This window comes from Carlito syrichta, unplaced genomic scaffold, assembly GCF_000164805.1.
Source record: "Carlito syrichta isolate Samal-C Ts95f unplaced genomic scaffold, Tarsius_syrichta-2.0.1 Scaffold124319, whole genome shotgun sequence".
Taxonomy (NCBI): Eukaryota; Metazoa; Chordata; class Mammalia; order Primates; family Tarsiidae; genus Carlito; species Carlito syrichta.
The window spans coordinates 383,220-396,005 of record NW_007068415.1 but is presented as its reverse complement, the minus strand read 5'-3'; the positions used below and the strand labels follow the sequence as shown (position 1 = coordinate 396,005).

At 33.7% G+C, this 12,786-nt stretch overlaps 1 protein-coding gene across 1 annotated transcript in view; it reads left to right on the top strand.

Moving 5' to 3' along the window:
• The window catches only part of CACNA2D1 (calcium voltage-gated channel auxiliary subunit alpha2delta 1), a 395,813-nt gene that overhangs the window by 313,729 nt on the left and 69,298 nt on the right, over positions 1 to 12,786 (top strand). The window lies entirely within an intron of this gene.

Sequence of the window (12,786 nt, the reverse complement as noted above, 5' to 3'; positions counted from 1 at the left end):
CTTTTGTTACTGAATTGGATTTTTTTCCTTAAAGCCCATGAACCAACCTCTGCCGGCTTCAAACTTTTCTTCCTCAGTTTCCTCAGCTCTTTCAGCCCTCATAGAATTGAAGAGAGTTAGGATTTTGTTCTGGATTAGGCCTTGGCTTTAGAGAATGTTGTGGCTGGTTTGATCTTCTGTCCATACCACTGAAACATTCCTCATATCAGTATTAAGACTGTTTTGTTTCTTTTTCTTTATATCTTCACTGGAATAGCATGTTAATTTCCTTCAATAACTTTTCCTTTGTATTCACAACTTGGCTTTTTGGTGCAAGAGGTCTAGCTTTTGGTCTATTTCGGCTTTTGACATGCCTTCCTTACTGTGCTTAATCATTTCTAAATTTTGATTTGGAATGAGAAACATGTGACTCTTCTTTTATCTAGAACACTTAGAAGTTGTTCAGGGAATGGGGAATCCTGAGGAGAGATGGAGTAATAGCTGATTGGTGGAGTTGTTAGAACGCACATAATATTTATCAATTAAGTTCATGTATTATATGGGTATGATATATGGTGCCTGAAAGAAATTACAACAATAACATCAAGGATCACCGATCACAGATCAGCATAACAGATATTATAATATTGAAAAGGTTGGAAATATTGTGTTAATTACCAAAATATGACACAGAGACATGAAGTGAGCACACACTTTAGAAAAATGGTACTGATAGACTTGTTCAACACAGGGTTGCCACAAACCTTTAGTTTTTAAGTAATGCAAGAAAAGGAAGCACAATAAAATGAGGTATACCTGTACCCACATGTGTATGTATGCATATTTTTTTAAGATGGAAGACCATATCCACTATTGTATGTTAAAGATGAGTGAAAGAGAAGGTACAGAACACATGTACCTTATTTGGCAAGTAGGAATTATATTTTTGGAAGCATTGCTGTCCCACATTTCATATGCATTCTACTTGAAGTTCAATGACTTTCCACATTTGTATTTTATTATGATAACAATTGTTTATGCCAAGGGACTATGCAAGTATACAGCATTACATATACAAACTATAAAAATAGTGTATATATGTTTAAGAGGTTTTTTTTTTACCTTCTTTAAATATGTCTTTAAATGCTTGTAGATGAATGGAAGAAGCTCTTGTAACTGCCCCTCCATTTTAAACTTGCCTACCATACCTTTACTCAACTGACTGAGTGACTTGCAGCCCACAGATCTGGAAGATAATTGTTCATCATTGTCATCTAGGGACAATTGTGACATACTAAATTCATACCCACAAAAGTAATGTTAGTTATATAAGTTATCATCTCAGAATTTCACCATCCACAGAAAATATTATCTTTCAAATGGTCAATGTATGAAAATAAGAGTTGATAGATTTAGTAAAATATAAGTTTTAGATACTCTTAAATATTTTATATTTGTTTATAAATTATTTAAAACATTTTCTTTAAAAAATAATTTCACTTGTAGCTTAAAAATATCACAATTATAAACACAAAGGAAGATAGCCAGAGAGAAAAAAGCCAAAATAACCATAAGACAAAAAACAATTAACAAAATGACAATAGTAAATTCGTATCTATCAATAATAACTTCAAATGTAAATGAATTAAACTCCCCAAAACAAGAACCAGCTATTTACTGTCTATAAGAAATTCACATTAGATTTAAGGACACACGTAAGTTTAAAGTAAAGTAATAGAAAAAGTCACTCCATGCAAATGGTAACCAAATGAGGGTAGAGGTAGCTTTATTTATATCAGAAAAATTAGACTTTAAGTAAAAATGACCACAAGAAACAAACAAGGATATTCTATAAAAATAAAAGGATCACTCTACCAGGATTATATAGCAAAGATAATATTCATCTCACATTAGAGCATTTTAATATATCATATAAAGCAAACATTGACAGAATTGAAGGGATAAATAGCAATACAATAGTAGAAGGCTTTAGTACTTCACTTTTAGTAATGGGTAGAACATCTAGACAGATGATCAGTAAAGAAACAGAGCACTTGAACAACACTGTAGACAAGTAAACTTAATAGACACATACAGAACATTTGACTCAACAGAATCAGAATACACATTCTTCTCGAGCGCACATGGACTATTCTCCAGGCTAACAAGTATATGAAAAAATGCTTAACATTACTAGTCATTAGGGAAATGCAAATCAAGACCACAATGGGATGTTACAACAGTAATATCCTGTACATCCTCATACCTGTCAGGGTGGCTATTATCAAAGAAAGAAAAGACATCAAGTATTGGGGAAGATGTAAAGAGATTGAGCTGGGACTCTTACACACTGTTGATGGAAAAGCAAAATTGTATAGCAAAATATAGAGGCTTCTCAAATAACTAAAAATATAACTACCATATGATCCAACAGTCCCACTTCTGAGTATTTATTCAAAAAATAGAAATTAGGATCTTGAAGTACATTTCCATGTTCATTGCAGCATTATGCAATATAGCCCAGCTATGGAAATAACCTAAGTGTTCATTGACAGGTGAATTGATAAATAAAATGTGATCTATACACACAGCGAAATACTATACAGTCTTAAAAAGAAGGAAATTCTGCAATATATGAGGTCTAACAATTAAGTCTGTGAACTCATTCTAGAAAAAGTGCTACATAACTCATTGCTGAATATCACTACTGTCACCTTCAAAGTACTCCCTTTGGGAAGTTATGCACTAACACCAGCACCTAGTCCACCCATCAAGCAATTTTGGAACTCTTTTTTCTGGATTGGCCATCAGAGTTCAATGTCCTGAATGTCATCAAATGCCTTCCTTTCAATATTTCTTTTTATCTTTGGATAAAGAAAAAAGTCATTGGGGACCAGATCTGGTAAGTAGGGAGGGTATTGCAATACACTTATTTATACACTCTGCCAACGTAAGTGCACATGACAAGTTCACGAATTTAATTGTCAGACCTTAACAAATAATGACTGCAGCTCTGATGATCATTCCAGAAAAAGAGTTCCAAATTGCTTTGATAGGTGGACTAAGCATTGGCATCAGTGCATAGCTCCCCAAGGGGAGTACTTCAAAGGTAACTGTAGTTGTATTCAGCAGTGAGGTAGGTAGCACTTTCTCTAGGATGGTTTGCATAACTAATTGTCGAACCTTGTGTACAAATGTGAATGAATCTTGAAAGCACTATGCTGAGCGAAATCATCCAGTCACAGAAGGACAAACTGCATAATCCCACTTACATGAGGTATCTGAAATAATTATACACTCCAAGAGAGGAATGGTGATTGCCAGATGTAGGAGGAGAGGGAGATGGGGAATTGCAAATCAGTGGTCATAAAGTTTCCCTTAAGCGAGATGAATAAGCTGCAGAGATTTGCTTTAAACATTGTACCTATAGTCAACAATAATACCTTGTACATTTAAATATGTACTGAGAGGGCAGATCCCATGTTAAGTGTTCTTACTACAATAAAATAAAAATTTTAAAGTACAGAAAAGTTACATCTGCAAACAAAGTTTGGTGAACTTAAGGAAAAAGATCTGAAAACTACTCTGAGTCTTTCTTTTCCCCCAAGCCTCTTGTTTGGGACTAATATGGCTGCTGAATGCTTCATTTCCACTCATTTTTCATCCAGATGAATCAGAAATCATTCAGAGCAACGCAGGGAGGCCTGAGGAGGTACCACTGGAGAGCTGATGAATGAGGCTGCAGATACACGGTGCAATTTAATGAGGCCAAAAGGTTTGAGAATTAGAACAAAATGTTTGGGTTCTTTTGTGAAATGTACGACCCTTGGGAATTAATCTACCTGATTATAGATAGGTACAGCTTTAAAACAGAATCCATGTTAATCTCTTCACACAGCTGTTCCAAATTAAAATACATTCACTTTATAATCTTTACCTGCAGCAATGCCATTCCTTAGGGTTCACCCGTGTGTTCGAGACCTTCTTAAAAATGGTGCCAAAACAAAAATGAGCTCTATCACGTAGTCCAAACAAATGAATAAAGGAAAGCAAATCCAGACACAGAGTTGAAAGATAATTCCCAGGGCAAGCAAAATTAAAAATACTTGATTTTCTGTGTAAGAGCAAAGGGATTGCTTAGCAATAACACCTAAGACTACCCAGCCTGCTAGGAAATAGTCTCTGATTCTTAGATTAATTCTCAGAATTAATTTAAAAAATGAAAAGACATTCAAAAGCAATGAAGTAAGATTTTCAGAATAACTGGTAAGTTGAATGAGAAGAAGATATAAGAAAAAACATTTTAAATATGGAATAATTTTCCAAATAAAGAATGTACAACTAAAGTTACAAGCACTTGACAATAAATGCATTATTCCAAAATGGAAATAGTCTATTGTGTACAAAAATCTAAACCAAGTCACAACTAGCTCCATAGGCATAGGTATTTTACATAGCTAGAGTGAACATTGTCTATTAATTTTTCAACAGGTGGTAGAGAAAATAATTTATGGGAAATAATTCATTCCTTTCTCTACTATCTCTCTGCCTGGCTTCTCCATTAGGCAAGAATGAAGCCTTTGCAAGGATTGTTCAAACATATGATAATGAAGGACATTTAACTTGTAGTGCATTTGATTCCATTTAGCAAACAGACTGCTCCTAAAAACTTTTATTTCAGATGTCTTGACACTGTCAGTGGTTTCTAAAATTTTTAGTTTTAGAATAGGAGCTATTCCTTTGTTCATAAAAACCAAATTACTATAGAGCTACAATGTAGTGTTAGCCCTGCCAGAAGAGCCATAATCAATTTAACACATATGTTTTATGCACGTGTGAATGTTCTTGTCTGTGACAGCACTTATTTACATTTGTTTCTCTTAGACTAAAATTAATGTTGTCAATTCATCCCTAAACTAAGGACTATCTTACCAGATACATTTTCAGGTCTGAGTAATATTACTTTCATGCATTTTGTAGAGCCCTTAATTTAATTTCTAAAACAAATCAAATGAAAATGAGTTTAAATATTACTTGAAACACAGAATATATAATACAACATAAACTTTATAACACATAAAGAGCACTTGAATTTCCAGGCAAGCTTTCTTATGTAGAATCAAGACTGCCCATTGTTTGTGTTAAAATGTTATGACAAAAATGGTGCTCTGTTCAACTTTTCTCTGGCTATTTTCTCTTCTAAAAACCCTACTCACATTATGCCTCTCAGAGAGGTCTTCCTCAGTCTTTCTAGAGTGGTCCCTTTTCCCCAGATTCACCGCCTTTCTCATTCTCTATTTCTGTACCCTCTTTCTTCTTGGTTTTCTTTAATCCAGATTACCATTTTTTATTATTTTTAATTCTATGTTCACTTTTTATCTTGAGCTTTTCTCTCTTTTACAAGCTCTATGAAGCAGGGGTTGTAAACATTTATAAGCATACTAATGAATTCTGAGAGGAAAGTATAATGCTTTATATATAGTAGTTATTCAATATTTGCAGATATGTTGGCCATATGTACATAGGCAGTAAATATGCTCCTAAACTGTAAGAAATCCATAAATGTTGGGAAAAAATAATACTTTTGTTATTTTTAAAAGAAATCATTAAAAACAATATTTTCCCCCACTATTGGAATGTAGAGTAAAATTGGTCTACATAATAAGTAGGGGACACTTACGTTTATACAACAAATTATTATAATGATGGCACCTTTTCCTTCGGCCTAATCTAATACACAGTCTTTTATGAGTATTCTCATTATTGGTGTCAGTGAAGTATTTGACATTATTCAGGAAGAACATCTGAAATAAATCACCATACAGCTTAGATTCTGACCTCTCAGTTAATGATACTCTTTGTAGAACTACACATTGCTTAGAAATTTATTCTTCGTGGGAAAAAAGGGAATCTAAAATTACTTCCTTTAATCTGATAATTTGAGGGTAATTCATTATAATTGTAAATAAATTTAAAATGCCACTATAATCCCAGATATGCATGTGTGTTATGTACCCACATATAAGACACATGAGAGAAATATCAGCTTGGTTCTTTAAGACTGTATGCAAAACTTATATGACTACTACTCTTTGTTTTCCTTTTTTATTTATTTTTATTTGAGCTGGAGTCTCACTCTGTCGCCCAGACTGGAGTGCAGTGGCTGCTCCCGGCCACCGCAGCCTCGACCTGCTGGGCTCCAGCGATCCTTCCGCCTCAGCCTTCCAAGTAGCCGGAATTCCAGGCGCGCGCTACCACGCCCGGCTGATTTTTTGATTTATTGTAGAGATGAGGTCTCGCTGCCCAGGCGGGTCTCGAACCCGCGGGCTCAGGCAATCCACTCACCTCAGCCTCCCAAAGGCGCGGATTACAGGCTGAGCCACTGAGCCTGGCTGTTTTCCTTTTTTAAACAATGGTTTTGTATTTGCTTGAACAATTTCAATAGATATTGATTAAACTATTGGCTCTCTGAGACCCTGGGACATTTCATGTAGACACATCTTATATTAACATAATGGCACTTATACAATATTGGCCCTTTTCCTTAGAGTTTGTTGCTAAATATAAGAAAGCAGGTCAAATTTTCTCCTCTAGAAAGGTGTTATTTTAAGTTCTTTTTGCCTGAAAGTCTAATACTGGAAAATGCTACCTCATTGAATTCTGATAGTTTGACTATAAAAGACAAATACTGTAGTTATCATCATCATAATCTTTGTTACCATAGCTAATATGTATTAAGCTTATAATTTCCATATGATACAAATACTTTATATTTATTTCATTTACAACTGGAATAATCATATGCCATAATAATAGCATTATCATCATTATCACCCCAATTTTGGAAATAAGAAAACCAAAATTAGAGAAGTTAATCAACTTGGTAAAAGTCATGCAGTTACTAAGTAGCAGAGTGCAGATTTTAAGTAATCCACAGTCTAAATTTCATAACCTTACGTGGAATGCGCCTGGCTGGTCATCTGTCTGTCTCTTTCTCCTGGGCAGCCCTGTGGCAGTACTAATCATAATTTGCCCACCCAGGAGCCTGCCTTCAAGTCAGAAAGCAAGACTCCACCCCTAGGGATACCCTTCTCAGCTTTCACAGGCTAAAATCATCAAAACTTTGCAGGCTGCAGGTACCTTTCAGATCATTGGGCTTTATAAAACAAATTAAGTGTGAGGGGTGAGTTTGGACACTTTTATTTATTGTGTAATGCTCTAAAACTGGAGATGTGGACTATTCAAATACTCTGGATTCTAGTATATTTGTGAATTATGGAAACCACTGTAGAATTTTATTCTAAAATAGCTAGTTCAATCTAGTATTTTCGTAGGATTAATGCCAAAAATTTTAGTATACAGAACAGATTAACAAAACCAATCTCTGATATCATTTTTCTAACATAAAGTTTCGATAGCTGAAGTTTTTATTTTAGTTTTATTGACTTTCTTTCTTCATAGACTCATTTCCATTATGCTTTGGAGATTTGCCTGTTGTAATTTAAACTTGAACTCTGGGTAACTGATAATTGTAGAGGTGACAGTTTCCAGTAACTTGGTTCTGTTGGGAAACAAGAAATTCCTATGGCTTTTTAAAATAGGCTGACCCTGTGGCTTTGGAAAATTCTTAATTGAAGACAAGCATTTTAGTCTTCAACAAACAAAACAAAACAAAACAAAAAACAGATTAACAGAAGTCAGAACTGTAGGATAAAGTTACAAATCAGCAGTAAGAAACAAATCAGTAATACATTTTAAATAACCAAATTTGCTCTTACTTAAAAGTTTTCTAGAATCAAGTAGGCTAGCATTGTGATACAAACTTTGTATTATCGTATTTATAGTATTTTGTTCAGTACAAAACTAGTTTTTGAGGCAACTGAAGGCAAAATTATGTAAATTTACAACCAAACACCAATTTTGGATTTTTATACTTAATTTTACTAAGTCTTTGTCTCCACTGTTTGAATACGCATCCCTTGAAAATATTAGAATTATTTTTTGGTGGGCAAATCCCTTGCAGTACACTCAGAATTTGTTCCTCTGGATCAAATGGTCAACCGAAGAGTTTTTACCTGAAAATTTTGAGAAGGTTGTTTCACAATTTGCACAAGAAACGTGGTGTTGTGGTAGACAGTGACTGGTTCTTGCATCATGACAATGTATCTGCCCCTACAGTGATGAGTGTTCAGCAGTTTTTGATTAAAAATGGCATGACCACCCCCCATACCCCACCCTCCCTATTCACCCAATCTTGACCTTAAGTGACTTTTTATTTTTTTGGCTCCCTGGATGAAAAAATGTCCTCAAAGGGAAACGGTTTTCTGATATGGAAGAGGTGAAACAAAAAAATGGCAGAAGCACTGTAAGGCATCGAAATAGACAAGTTCAAAAACTGTTTTAAGCAGTGGAAAAAGTGTCTCAATAGATGTATTGCATCAAACGGAGAGTACTTTGAAGGTAACAAGTTTAAACTTGTAAGAATAATTACAAAATTTTCAGTAAATAAATTCCATTTTGGGGGTCCCTCCTTGTATTGTAATGAACTAATTTATATGTCAAATGATACCAAAGCCCATCTTAGACACCCTCTGGTAAGAAATAGAGACCTCTCATTTGTCTATTTACTTGTTTTTCATTTAATAAATATTTATTTACATGTGTGAGTAAGTCATTACAATAAATGCTAAGTTGTGGAACTTTTAAAATCAAATCCAACTTGTATTCAATACTAACTTCCCATATTATTTCTGTTGACAACCTGGGCCAGCATTATGAAAAAATGTCAAAGCCATCAGTGATTGTATATGTTTCATAAGTGACTCTGATGAAAATTTCAGAGAAGCAAACATTTGAAATAAGAATCCATCTAAAATCCTGAACATTAGTTGAAAAACATTTAGCTGATTTTCTAGGAACATTTTACTCAGAGCAGAAAATTTCTAGTGTCCATTTGTTATGAATCTACTGTGTGAGTAAGGGAATGTTTCCTCCACAAAAATTGACCTTGTCTTGCTGTAGATATGTTCTAATGTAAGTAATTTGCTTAAGTGAGAGTTTAGATGAAATCTTTAGCTTGTGTGATTACCAATAAGTATTTCAAGTTATTTTGTAAGTATTTTTTAATGTAAGATCATGCATATGCAATAAAAAGAGCACTATAAATATAGCTTTGAGAATGTAATTTACCTTAAATTTTAAATTGTGCATATTTCAAGGAAATGCTTTATTTTTCCATTTCTCCAAAATTATGACTAGATAAGAACTGTACATTTAAAGAAGTGAAAAACATCAGATGACAAGAAGTAGCAATTATCTCTGGATTTTGGCACCTGGAATTTTAGTTAGTTCGCTGATGACTCCACAAGGTGGCAGTAGGATAGTATGAAATAGAACCATCAGAACCCAAACCGTTAACAATTCCACGTGGAAAGTTAGTATATGCCAGATTCTTTTAAATTTTACCAATCTATTATGTACGTGCAGTATAAAATATGTAATGCAAATATTTATTAAATCAATGAAGTTAAAATATACCTAATTAGCAAAAATGTGTAAAGCAGAGACAAGTTCAGCAATGTGTGGCCATTGGGAGTGAAGTATTTTTTATATTGATTTTTCATTGTCATATAAAGATTGTGTATAAGGTATTACAATAGATACTATGTTTTGAGTGACTTATTTTAAACTTTTTCTCAACCAAATATATAGTTACAGAATTATTTTAGAAAGTTCTAAGGAAATCCATATAATTTATAAAAGCATTAGGTATATATGTGTATTAGATTTTGGAAATATTATAATGGTAAGGCATTGTATAAATTATAAAAAAGAGGTTATATTTGTAATTCTTAAGACCTTAGTAACTACTGAGAGGACATTTTCAGAAAGAGAATGTCTTTAAAAAATCCCAGAGGAACTCAAATCATTCTACCAAAAAGATACCTGCACACGCATGTTTATTGCAGCACCATTCACAATAGCAAAAACTTGGACTCAACCATGCTGCCCGTTGAAACTTGACTGGATAAGAAAATGTGATACATATACACAATGGAATATTACACAGCCATAAAGAAGAAAAAAACATATGGACTTCACAGTAACTTGGATTGATTTAGAGTCTGTAATACTCGGTGATCTAGCACAGAAGCAAATAACTGAGTATCATATATTCTCCCCCATAAGCAGACCCTGAACATTTACTGTAATACGGTAAGAAAGGGATTGGTAGTAGCAGGAGATTGCCAGTGGAGGGGGTGGGGGAGGAGGGAACATAACATCAATAATAGTACCTGATCTCAAAACAGGTGAAGTGGGGACCAAAGGGAGGCCCAAACTTTACCTGTACAATGACCACTTGTATTCCTAATCCTGAATCGTATTCCACATCTTTAAAATAAAATAACATATAATAATAATTTTAAAAATCTCTACAGTAAGGCAAATGAAAATTGAGAAAGGAGGTACAAATTATAAATTTATAATATGAGAATGATCCAGGAAATTAATGTAGCTGATTTAAGTAGCCAAGGACCTGTGTGAGAAAAAGAACAAAGAAAGATTAAAAAGAAGTTCAGCATGTTTAAAACATTATAATTTAATGTGACAGAATATGCATTTCCACACCCAGCCTTGATCCCAAATTCCTAAATTTTTCCTCGGATGGCTAACAGAGGCAAACACACAGAGTTAGGTGAAACTTTTGCAGTAAAACAAATAAAACTTTTTTTTGCTGATTTTAAAAAAGTGTTTATTTGGACTATTTGAATGATAGCATCAGTCAAAATAATCATATAGTGTGGATTTAAGTATAGCCTCTTTGATATTAGAAATGTTTGCCTTCCAGAAACATAGATATAAAATTCATCGTCTTATTCATTTATTTTATTTTACTGAAAAGTTTTTTTATGAAAAAATGTCTTACTAGATCACTGTTGTGGTAATAGGACTGTCTAGACAAAACTGTGCTTTAATTTGAAAATTTAAGGCATGTGTTCAAATGTTAATTATGAAGGAGATTCCCAAGTGCTTTCTAGAACATCTGGATTTTTTCTTGATCTGAATTCATGTGATGGTTGTTTAAGATATGACAGTTAAATTGAATTATCAGAGTGGTCAACCTGCTTATAAAAATATTTCCATTTAGGAGTAAGCTCAACTATATAAGCATTAATGCTACATTGAAATATATTGACAGACCCCAAAATGACCCAACTGAAGAATTAAAGAAAATGAAATCATCGCTTTTTTGAGTGGAATTTTGGAGATAGAGACAGATTGAGAGAGAGAGAGAGAGAGAGAGAGAGATCAATTTCTACTGTTGACTTAGAACCAGTCATTTAAAATGCAGATATGTCTACCAAATGGTCTCTTGTTTAACTAGCTAAGGCCATCCTGGATGACTTAAGGGTTGCTCACCTAAAACCTTACATGTGAAACAGCAACATTCCTGATGTATATGTTGGGAGCAGGAGTTGTTATAATGTGAACTGTGTGGCCAAGACTAGTGAAAGAACACAGAACAGATGTGAAATCTCCTTTGACATTTGTGCTCTGGAATCATGTACAAAAGTTAAAAGGGACAAAACCATTAGAAAATGTCAGTTCAAGCAATGAATCGACATGAATTAGGGACAAACTCTTAACGTAGTTAAAAGTGGAATTTGACTCATGGAAAAGTGAGTTTTTGCATGTCAATCTTTAGAAATAACTACAATGTTGAACTAAAAATATTGGTTCACTTAGATTACTAAATTATCTAAAATTGATATATGTAAAATAGTCATTTTATTAATTATGTATTGACATAATTGAATTTATCTTTAATTTTATACTAGTATTCAAATTCAATAGCTTTCAGTCAATATTTAAATTACTACAATTCAAAAACTCTCCATTGAATTTTAAAATATTTGCTTACTTTATAGTATGTTAGGAACAGTTAGTATTTTGGTTCTCTTTAAAAATTCCAGGAACTCAGAATATTTATCTCTTTATATGTGTTAGCCATCTTTTATAGAAATTAAGTAATATACTCATATTGGCCAGGCTCAATGGCTCATGCCTGTAATTTCAGCACTCTGGGAGATTGAGGCGGGAGAATTGCTTAAGTCTAGGAGTTCAAGATCAGCCTGAGCAACACAGCAAGATCTCATCTCTACAAAAAATATCAAAAAATTAGCCAGGCACGTTGGGGCATACCTGTAGTTCCAGCTATGCGGGAGTATGAGGGATCACCTGAACCCAGGAGGCCAAGGCTGCGGTGAAACGTGATTGGGTCACTGCACTCTAGCCTACGTGACAGAATGAGACTTCAACTCAAAAAACTAAAAATCAATCAAGCAATCAATAAAATAAAATAAGTGATACATTCATATCATAATCATATATGTGCATGCTAAATATTTCCATGGTGTGAAAGTAGTAAAATTGGTCATGAAGTTTAATTACCTTAAGCAACTACAAGTATAATGACCTTTCTCCTTTCTGTATACATTTCCATCACCATACACCTATGAAATAGAGAAATATATTTTTTTGCGATAATTGGATATGTTCTAACCAGGTGAGACGGACAAAGTTAGGTTGGACCTGAAAGATGTGTTTTCTATGAATGAAACTTTAGCCATGTGAAGTGGGATATGGTACAGGATGCCCAGTGATGCAAAATGCAGCAACTGGATTCTATGTATATAGTAGGTTATGTCATTTTCCCCTAATGCCTTTCTAAATTCTTCACTGGTCTCAATTTTTCTTGTCATATTAATCAACTGAAAAACATGCCTTTTTTTTTTTTTTTTTTTT